The 11,012-nt window shown below is 52.0% G+C and overlaps 1 protein-coding gene across 1 annotated transcript in view; it reads left to right on the top strand.

The window, feature by feature from the left end:
* Slc25a37 (solute carrier family 25 (mitochondrial iron transporter), member 37) overlaps window positions 1-11,012 on the top strand; it is a 33,532-nt gene that overhangs the window by 868 nt on the left and 21,652 nt on the right. The gene's annotated exons all lie outside the window — the stretch shown is intronic.

Raw genomic sequence — 11,012 nt, 5'->3', positions numbered from 1 at the left:
CTCGCTCACAGGGCCGCGCTTCCCGGGTTGTTTTGGGGACAGTCGGACGGCTGGGCGTCTTCCTGCCCGGGGCAGCTCGTTGGCGGGCACTGGTTCAGCGTCCCCTCCGTGACCCTCTAGCGTCCCTTCTTTCCTGGAGTTCCCAGGTAGCCGGACAGTGAGTGACTTCTTCTGCTGACGGGGAGGTGGACGGCCTGGAGAGTTGGTTCTGTGTAGCAGAAGTTTGTTCTGGTCACTCCCCCAGCTGTTCTACATAACACTTCTGTGGAGCTCACGCCCGTAATTCTAGCTGCTCTGGAGACCGAGATCTGAGGATCGTAGTTGGAACCCCAGCCCTAGCAGGAAAGTCCTGGAGATGTTTATCCTCAGTTAATCACCAGAAAGCCAAAAGGGGATTTAATACTCAAGTGATTGAGCACCAGCTTTGAGGGAAAAACCTAAGGGTCGGGGTCCAGGTACTGAGTTCAAGCGCCAAGAACACACCCACGCACACACACACCTTTACCAGTTGTTACTTTCCTGTCCCTCAGAGTTGTCCAGGGCAGGGCATAGAAAGGAGCAAAAAGCAATGAGGAGGACAGATTGTTACTCATCACATTTTTAATAAGCAAACTCATCTCCTGCCCAGTGCAGTCTGGGAAGTAACACATGAAACTGAGGCACCGAGAGGCAAATGGATTAAGCTTGCCCTGACTGGGAGGGAACGATCTGAGCTCCACTGTGCTTTAGGGGAATTTGGGAAGCTCTTGGATGGAGGTCATCTTACAAGGCTGGGTCCATAGCACTGCAGCAGCCGCAGCTGTAGCCTGATGAATCAGGCTCCTGATGAGCCGAGGTGAAGAGGAGAATGTCTGGCTCCCACTGTGCCTCAGAGCTGGTGGACAGACAGACTGACAGGCCGAGTCCAGTGAAAGTAGGCATGGGATTTCCAGGAAGGCAAGTCCTTCCTTCCAGCTTGCTGCTGGGCTGGGCTCATTGACTCTTCTGTCTTCCCTGTAAGGAACCAGAGGAAGAAATTTGCTACTGTTACTGAGGGGATAGGGGAGAGACTTTGTCTCTGAGGTTTTCAAAGCTCCTCCAGGGAAGACCTAGGTAACATTGGTTTAGAAAAAGAGCCTGATAGGTAGTAAAACTTCCTGTGTTTAAAACTATTGTCTTGAGTGCCTTGGGCCAAGTGTGGGGAGATGTGAATAGAGCAGGCCCAGGCCCATGGCTGTAGAGACGAGCATTCACTCTGTTAGAGGGTAGCCACCACTGTTGAGACCCGTGGGCTTCTGGGCCATAAATTTGAGTCTGAGTATCATTTCAACTGTTTTCTTTTTCTTTTTCACTTGTACTGGGGTTTGAACTCGAAGCTTCCTGCTACTTGAGCCATGCTTCCAGCCCAGCTGTTTTGGAGATAGAATTTCATAGACTTTTCTGCCCAGGTTGGCGTTGAACCTCTATCAAAGCCTGAGTGGCTAGGATTACAGGTATGAGCCATCGTGCTCAGCTTGTTTCAACTTATTTTTAGGATTAGAAATAATTAGTGATGCCTTTTTTTTTTTGAAAGTGGAGGTATTTGTCTTCCGTGTCTGCGTGCTCTGTGTGCAGCTCTCCCTGCCCCTCCTCCTCTTTGCTTTTTTCCGTGGTTGATTCAGCCCTCACCTGTGTGCGGAGTAGTACCTTCCCTAACAGTTTCCACGTGGGGGCCCTTGAGCGTGGAGATGGGGTGGAAGAGGCTGTTCTGTCACAGACAAGCACCGGGTTAGCTAGTCAGCAAGTGTGTTTAGTTCCAGCAGCCCGTCTCTAACCCTTTGGTACACTGCAGTTCTTCAGAATGCGGGGCTGGCGGTCCATGCTTCATCTTTTCTCTGCACCTTTCTTGGAAGGGGCAGCAAGGATTTTTCTTCCTGGTTTTTAAGCAGAGACACGAGGCATGGAGAGAATTATATGCCACAAGGAAAGCATGCATGAACCCAGGGTCTGCCCTGGTCAGTGCAGCATCTGCCCAGCATGAGGTGACCGGGTATAGTTCCTGGGAAGACCACAGCTGTGCGCCTCTGAAATATTTTGGATTATGTGGACTGTGAGAAATTGAGTCAGGAGGCTGGGTGGCCAGCCCCGCTCCTATTTGTTTTCAACCATGGACAACTGTTCTTTGCCTTAGTTTTGTCACTCTTACAATGGGCATATTTAACCACATCACTAACTCACCTTTTTCTGTCAACATACAACTCCTGTTGTTCTTTTATATGACTTCAAATTTTAAAATAACCTTTATAGCCAAGGCCAAATCCATGTGAATTGTTTCAGGATGAGCAAAAGTTTAATTTTTTTTTGTCTTTTTTTTTTTTTGTTGGTTGTGGGGCTTGAACTCTGGGCCTGGGCGCTGTCCCTGAGCTCTTCAGCTCAAGGCAAGCACTCTACCACTTGAGCCACAGCGCCACTTCTGGTTTTCTGAGGGTTAATTGGGGACAAGAGTCTCATGGACTTTCCTGCCTGGGCTGGCCTTGAACCATGATCCTCAGATATCAGCCTCCTGAGTAGCTAGGATTACAGGTGTGAGCCACCACCACCTGGCTGGGTGCAGCTTTTTAAAGAGAAGTTGGTGAGAGTATAAAATAGAAGCAGGCCTGTCCTGTAGTATGGAGATACAGACTGGAAATGCTGTGTGTGTGTGTGTAATGCTGTGTGTGTGTTAGTGTTCCCTAGTTGTTGGCAGTATGAAACCCACCTGTAGCTGTTGGTGACTGTTGAAGACTCCTCAGTACTGTGAACCTGAGGCTCCAACTGCCAACAGCTGAGATTATTAAACTGTAATTTGAAAGAATGGCAGCAATTTGATTTTTCAAGTTTCCTCCTTCCTGTGTATTTTATTATTATTATTAATTTTTTGTGTGTGCATTTACTCTTGCTTGGCTTTTCCCTGAGTACTTGAACTCTCTCTACCTCTTGAACCATAGGTCTACTTCTCTCCTTTTGGTGATTAAATGGAAATAAGAGTTGCATGGGCTTTTCCTGCCTTGGCTGTTTTTGAGTCATGGTCCTCAGCTCTCAGTGTCCCAAGTAGCTAGGATTACAGACGTAGTCACTGTTGCCTGGCTCTGTCTTCTTTTCCTTATTCCCTACACCAAGTGGTACCTGTGCTGACTCGTTGGTACTGGACCAGGTTGCTGTGACCTTTGCCCCGAGGGATGCTGTGACTCACCAAGGGCGGGAGCACAGGGTCTCCGCAGGGCTGAGGGAGAGGCACAGCTTGCTTTTTGTACCTGAGCTTCTCCAACCCAGGGTTGTCTAGGAGTCTCTAACTGCGATTCCAAAGTGGCAGGTGATGCAGTGGTCTAGACTGACACTTGGGAGTGGAAATGAGAAACCCCAGGTCTGGTCAGGAGTGCTCAAGCCTGTGGGGAGCATGCCAGGTGGGTGGAGGAGGAAATTCCAACCAGATTAGGCACAGTGCTCCTAGACCACATGGTGTCCGCCATGGTGAGAGCAGGACCAAAAGGAAACAGGAAAGATTTGAAGCCGAGGGACCTTCCGCTGACCCTTTCACAGCCCTTCTTCTGCCTGGCTTGTCCGGGAAGCCCTGCCCTGGCTCTCCTAGGATGAACCCTCCTTCCCAGTCTCCAGCCCGGGAGTCCAGGGGGAGCTCATGCATGGGCAAGTTCCCGGCCAGGCTCAGGGTTCCCGGCTCCTCTGGGGGGCCACCTGGAGGCCTGCCCTGCTGAGCTCAGGCAGCCCTGGGCATTCTGCAACTCCTCAGCTCTCCTGTTCTGGCCTTGGCGACTCCGGTGGCTGGGTGGCCGGGGTGTGGGCCTTTGTCAGATTCCCCTCCCACCACCTCAGCACCTGACAACAAAGTCCCATTCAGGTGGCACCATTCAGCTCCAAGTGGGTGTGAAAGTCCAGATGAGAGCCATTGTTCTCACCCTCTCCCTCCCCTTCCGATCCCTGTCCTCCCTCCTCTTCTGGTCACCTCTCCTTGGAGTTGCTTTTTTGAAAGGTGAGTTGGAGAAAAAAAGGGACATTCCCAAACCGCAGGCCCCCTCCGTTTATGACCCCGCCCCCCAGGGCCACCTTGATGCCTGGATCTGTCATTTTGGCCCTCACTTGCCCACTCACCTTGTTCAGAAATGGCGGAGGCGGGGGGGGGGGGAGAGGGGGAACACACGATTGGGGATGACATCCAGGGACCACTCAGAGCAGCAGGAGCGGGGTCCCGGCTTTTTATAAAATTTAAATTTTCTAAAAAGGCTTCAGTAATAATAAATATATATTTTTTGCTGTTGTTGTTGGTCATGGGGCCTGAACTCTGGGCCTAGGCACTGGCCCTCAGTTCTTCAGCTCAAGGCTAGCGCTCTACCACTTGAGCCACAGTGCCACTTCCAGCTTTTTCTTCTTACGTGGTGCTGAGGAATCGAACCCAGGACTTCATGCATGCAAGGCAAGCGCTCTACCACTGAGCCACCTTCCCAGCTCAATAAAGAGTAGCACTTGGGTTTACAGATGGTGGATTTAATCCACGGCATTGCTTGAACCACACATGGGATATTCTTGTGTGCACAGGGCCTGGCGACCTCTGTGTCATGGGCAAGGTGGGGGCTGACCCCAAAAGTTCCTGCCTTCATTTGGGCAAAGGGCTTTTTCCCAGTTGTTCTTTGGAGCAGCGATTCATTGGGGGGGGGTTAGTCCCAGTTTCCCTGACCTAGGGTCTCGGGTGCTGTTTGTTCTGGCTGTGAGAGGGCTGGGATTCTCTAATGAGCTCACCTGCCCCTCCCAAAGCCTGTGATTGTGTCTGAACCCCCAGAGCGCTCTGCACTTTTCTAATCTCCCCTAGTACTCAGTCTTTCCTGCTTGGGCCAATTCTTGTTTGTTCTGATCTGAAATCTGAAATGAAAGTGTTCCCTGCTGCTCCCAGCCAACCTCCGTGTGGCCCTGTGGCACGCTGAGTCCCAGGTTCAAATCCTGGCGGGGCAGAGGACTTATCTTTCTGAGTTTTAATTTCCTCATATTTAAGATGGGGGGTGCAGATCATCTTCTTGTTTTCTCTTCCCTGATGCCGCTTCCTGAGGTTTCTCTCCTGCCCTCATTCTTCAGTGGAATCCTGTGAAATCTCTTGTTAACTACTTCCCACTGTCCTGTTAGAAGGGTGAGTCAGGAACAGGGACTTTGCATCTGACCACCCAGAACTGTTCTAGATCTACCTCTGAGTGGCCTTAGGCAAAGTTTCTTAACCTCTCTGGGTCCAGTTTCCTTGTTTATTTTTAAAAGGGGGGGCAGTTCTGTCCCAGGTGATTAGAGGGCTAGATTCTCATAACACCTAGGACAGTGCCTGGAATGTTCTCTTGAGTCCACCCATTAGAGTTTGGCACAGACTCTTTCCCCACCACAGATCTCCGTGGACCTTGAGTACCCTGAAGGTCCCAGCTCATGTCCCAAGTCAGCCCGCCTGCCTGCCTGCCCTCCCTCCTCCTCTCCCTCCTCCCTCCCAGGCCCTGGTGCATGCTAGGTAAGTGCACTACTCTGAGCCACATTCCCAGCCACTCCCACATGACCCTCTCTCTCCATTCTTCACACTCTTGGGCTCAGTGGCTTTCCTGTGTCTCAGGGCCTTGTCCACACCCAGAGCCCTCCCACCTCTGAAGTCTTCAGCTGTCTGTGCTCTGTAATCCATCTCTGTAGTCATCCCCAGCCCTCAATTTCTCTGCTGTTGCTTCTTCTAGCATTGGCTTGTCTTGAACTTTGGTCTTGACCAACCCATCTTTTTCACTGCGCTGCTGCGTGTTCAGGAGCAGATCACAGGTTGTTCTCTTGGGGTCCCCTCAGCCCTGCTCTCTGTCCTCCTGGGGGGGGTCTCATCACCTGCTCTCCATGGTGGCTTCTTCACCTGTTCTCTTGTTCCTTAGCCTTCCCCTCCCCCCTCCCCCATCCATCTTCAACATGGCCTGCGGTTTCTAAGTTCACAGAGAAACCAGGATCATAACAAACTCCTTTTCTGACCCCTGTCTTTGCAAGCTCTTATCCCTTCCCCTGTTGTAAGGGGCACAGGTAGGTGTCTTTTGTTCCTCTAAGGAACAAAGAGTGATACCGACCAAGCACCGAGGAGCTGGGTTCAAGTCCTGACCCCACCTGGGGTATGCGATTTGATCTCTTGTCAGTTCTGATCCTTTTCCTGCAAAGCAGGGACACTGACACCAGGACCTACTTTGCAGGGTTGGAGAAAGAATTGAATGAGACCACATGCGTGAATCCCCGTAGGGGCTTTGTCACCTGTGTTGGGTGACTCAGTTCCAGGCTTGCTACCCTTCCCACCTGCAGTGGCTCCTTCTGAGAAACATTTCTACAGGTACAAGCCAGTCACATCTTCACTAAACAAGCCTGCCCTGGGTGACTCACCTGGACCCCTCAAGCCCGGAGCACCCGACTCTTTCCTCCTGCAGACAAACAAATTCCTGTTGCTCCTTTTTGCCTCCTTAAAATAACCAGTGCTGGGAAACCACTGTTGACTCTTGGCCTTGGCTTCCTCTCCTGTCACCCACTGCCCCTGGCTTTTGCACACATCACACCCTTGCTGGCCCCCTCTGGGAGCGCCTGGTCCCCCTCTTCCCCACCCTCTCTCTCCCTCTGGGTCTGGCGCTTCCTCAGTTCCCTGGGCAGCTTTCTGGGCCTCAGAACTCTGCCCCCACCTTCTTGTCTCCCCAGCACCATCTCAGTTTTCACCTGCGTCCTGATAATTCCTAGATCCGTATCTCCAGCCCACGCTCTCAGGAGCTGAATCTCTAGTTGCCTGGTACAGATGGCCCCTGGGTTACCTCAAAGCCTCGCCCAGTAGGATGTCTGTGGATGGCCACGCCTCTTCCTGTCCCTACTCCATCCTCTGAACCATCACCTTTGGCTCTTCCTTCAGTGCCTAAGGGCATGGAAGACCAGTTCATAGTTTATCTAGACCTTATTTCCTTCTTCCTCTCCACTGCTGTGTGCTCAGGGGGCCGAATATGCCCCTTTCCTTAGGCTTCCCTAATGCCCTTCCACGAGTGGGCGTGCCCTCCCAAACCCCTCCCTCCAGTGGGTGTGTCTCCCGAAGTCCCACCCACAAGCGGGCCCACCCTCCCACAGACCCTCCCTCCAGTGGGTGTGCCTCTTGAAACCCCGCCCACAAGAGGGGCGTGTCCTCCCACCGCCCCTCCCACAGTGCCCCCCTCCTGCCCTTTTGCGCTTTCCTGTTACCTGCCCCTGCTTTGTTTTGCTCCGCAGCATCTATTTCTTTTAACTCAGGTCTCTGAAGGCTTTACAGTGTTTACATGTTATTTCTCCTTCCAATGTTACTTATATTTGTGGCTCCTCTCAGTAGAATAGCACTTCTATGAATTCCTACGGGCAGGAATGGTACCCGACACTTAGTAGGTGCTCAGTAATCATCTGGTTAGTAAACACTGCAGGTGACTCAGCAAGCCATTTATAGCTGCTCTGCTCACCCTGGTAGATGGGGAAGAACTGCCTGGTACATCTGGTTAGATCTGCATGATTTCAAACCTAGACAGCTCTCTGTGGGTGCTTGGGTCATGGAATTTTGTCCAACTGCCATATGGTCCTGCCAATCAGTAAAATTGGCACCCTGGCATGGAATGTCTAGCTGACTCCACGTGGGCAGAGCTTACCTGGCCTTTCTGCAGGTCATGTCTGCTGGTCTCCACCCGGCCCCCATCCATCACCCTTCCACATGTGACTTGACCTGCTGCTGTCCCCTCCCCGCCCCCCCATTTCCTCTGACTTGTCCCCAGACTGTGGCTCTCAAAGGTATTCTGGGAATGTTGATTGAATGAAGACATAGCTGTGTTTCAGAGATGGTCAAAAACAACCCAGACCAAGGGAACAAAAACAAAATAGAACAAAAACCTCAGAGTTAAAACCTACACCTCAGCAAATGTTACTTTTTATTTTGTCTTGTTTTGCATCATCCATGTGTATCTTGGCTGAAAAAAAAAAAAAAGACGACCTCAGCTCTCCTGTTTGTCCCCCTCCCATTTTTTTTCCAGTAAGATCCAGCAAGCTGCAGGTCTGCCCACTGCAGCAGACCTCTTTCCCCCAAAGCTAGACATCAGACTACAAAAATAAGAATGGCTGGCCCCCATGCCCAAAGCAGGCTGATCTCTGTAATTAGACCTGAGTTGAAGCAACAGGGCAAGCTTCCTTTGAAGAGAAAAGTCGTGTATACAGTTGCTCCCTCTTGGGGGGAGGCGAGTACTTTCTGAGACACTCTGTAGTGCGTACGGCAATGGACCCTGTGCATTTATAGTCTTTATAGAATATGTATGGTAAAAGCTGGGTGTGGCAGTGCGTGCCCAGCTGTTCGGGAAGTGGAGACTGGGAGATTCCAAGTTCGAGGCTGGGTGGGGCAAAAGGTTTTCGGGACCCATTTCAGCCAAATAAGCCAGGTGTAGTGGAGTCATCCTACTTACCTAGGAGGCACAAGTTCGGAGGATTGTGGTCTGAAGCTGGCCCCAGGCTGAAGCATGAGGCCCAATCAGGAAAAAGAACAAGCAAAAAAAAAAAAACACTGGGCTGGAAGAAATGGCCCAAATGGTAGAGCACCTGTCTAACAAGCAAGTGACCCAAGCCCAAACCCCAGGGCTACTAACAATCCCTCCCTCCAAATATGAGTAAGATTTAATTTTTAAATTAGTCAAGTAACAGATGGGTAACAACAACAACAACAATAATAATGTAGAACAATGGTAACATTACACTGTACTCAAAGCTGCTTAAAAGTTGCTGTGGATGACTTCTGGGATTTTTCCATGTGGTATGTTCTGGCCTTTTCGACTACAGGTCACTGAGATTGTAGTTGGGGAGGGAGCGGGTGGGGGGCAATGCACTTGTACCTGAGCTAGAAGGACGGGGTCCGGCTTGTCCAGGGGTGACCCTGCCCATCCCCTCCCTCCGCGGCCCCTGAGTCAGGCTGGAAACTCACAGAAGTGTCTTTGAGAACCCCCTGTGCCCTCTTGTAATCCCAGACGGGCCAGACGGGCCGTGGTCTGGTCACCTCACTAAGATGTCATGGTTTCACATTCAAGCTTTCTCTCTGCAGAGAACACATAATGTTGAAATGGGGAGAAATCCCAGCAAGAGTTGCATAACGGGTTTAGGAAATGACTGGTCCCTGTGGGTCAAGGGGTGGTTGGCAGCCGTCATCCAGAGAGCTTCCTGTGTCTGAGGAGGGCCTGCTGGGCAGACTCAGAGGCTCCCCCACCCTGAGAGCTGGCTCCCCCAAGTCCTGTGGCAGCCCTTGTTTCCTGGCATGATGAGGGAGGGGCTCTGGGGGCTCTGGGCATGTTGTTGGGATTATACAGGTGTTGAGGTCACGGAGCCAGGCTTGCATTGAAGTCCAGGTCTTGCCATGGACTAGCTTGGAAACTTTGAGCAAGTCACTTTTCGGAACTGGTTTTCTCCTTAGGCAACTATGTGAATATCCTCTGTTTTACCTTTTTGAAGGGGCTGCTGGGAAGCTCTGGTGAGATCACATTTGTGAATGGCTCAGTTAATGCCATGCTTCCAAAGCTGGATGACCGGAGGGCCCGGGTTAACAGCACGGGCTCCGGGGGTAGGTTGCTTGGCGTGGTACTGGGATCGAGGCACTGAAACCTCCCTGTGTATTGCTTTTCTCTCTTTACAATGGAGATAACACTTCTCACTTTAGAGGGGCTGCACGTGGAATATTAAGAATGAGCTATGGCAAGCACTCAGTTAATACCGGCTCCTGTGTTTGTTTTTGTTGTGGGTTTTGCCTCACAGTATTTCTGTAAGGTTTTAAACTTCTCCTCTTGTCATTTGATCCTGTTCCTTTGAAGGTGGGAAAAGACCTGGGCTATTTTTAATGTCATAGAGGAGACAATGGAGCTTCAGAAAAGTACCAGAGCTGGGGGTGTGGGGTGTGGGTTTAGGGACATTTGTAAAAGAGTCGGGGTTCATGATGGAGTCTGTGTAAGAGAAACTGGAGCCCCAGGAGCACCACCAAGAAAATCGTGACACCCGAAAGTATTGGCCACTGGATGTAAGGCTCTAAGGTATAGATAGGAGTTCTTCAGTGAACTCCTCCTGTAAGAAGGCTAGGGGGATGGTGACAGTGGCTATGGCTGCAGGGTATTTTTGGCCCTGCTTGGCTCTCCTCTGTAGAACACATAGCAGCTTCTGTGGTTTCTTCTCATTTCAACAGTGCGTCTTCGTACAGGGATTCAAATTCTGAGTGGTTGGAGGATTCCGCTCCAGGGCCCAGTGCCGGGGTGACTCCGGTGAGTTCCACGGGCCATGGGGGGTGTGGGGGGGCTGCCATTCTCTCATCTGCAGGAGGGAACACTCCCCACCTGCCCTGCAGGGCCAAGCGGGGCCCCTGGGAGACAGGCTGCCGCGCTGGGTTTGCAGATGCCGTGCTCCGTGCACATGCCCGCCCGGCGCTTGCGCTGTCAGGCCGGGATCCTGTTCTAGGTTAGGGTTAGTGCGTCATGGAAAAGCCAGGCTCTCCTTCCCATGGGGCCTAGGGACCCCGCAGAAGGCATCCTCGGCCGCCTGACCTCTCCTTACCCACTGCCTCCCATCTGTCGGCTGAAGACACAGGACGCCGGCTGCGGTGGCCATCTCTGCCCGGGGCCAGAGGGAGAGCACCAAGGAGGCCTGGCGGGCATCCCGCAGGCCAGCAGTGTGCCTAGGACTGGGCTTGGGGCCCTTCGGCGGGGCCGTCCTCACATGAGCGTGTGCGAGTGTGTGCGTGTGCACACTAGGGCTGGAGCTCAGGGCCTTCCTTTCTCTCACTTGGCTGGCACTCTGCCGCTTGAGTCAGCTTTCCACTTCGGGCCTTTCGCTGCCTAAATGGTGGTAAGCGTCTCCAGCCCAGATTTGTCTTCCCAGGCTGGCTTTGAACCGTGATTCTCAGATCTCGGCCTCCTGAACAGTGAGGATCGCAAGCGTGTGCTACTGGAACCCAGCTCACTTTTACTTTTTTGAGAGTGAGACCCTTTGAATAGCAGAGTCTGGGG

Source organism: Dipodomys ordii, unplaced genomic scaffold (genome assembly GCF_000151885.1).
Source record: "Dipodomys ordii isolate 6190 unplaced genomic scaffold, Dord_2.0 Scaffold189, whole genome shotgun sequence".
Lineage (NCBI taxonomy): Eukaryota > Metazoa > Chordata > Mammalia > Rodentia > Heteromyidae > Dipodomys > Dipodomys ordii.
This window is presented reverse-complemented; position numbering and strand designations above follow the sequence as displayed.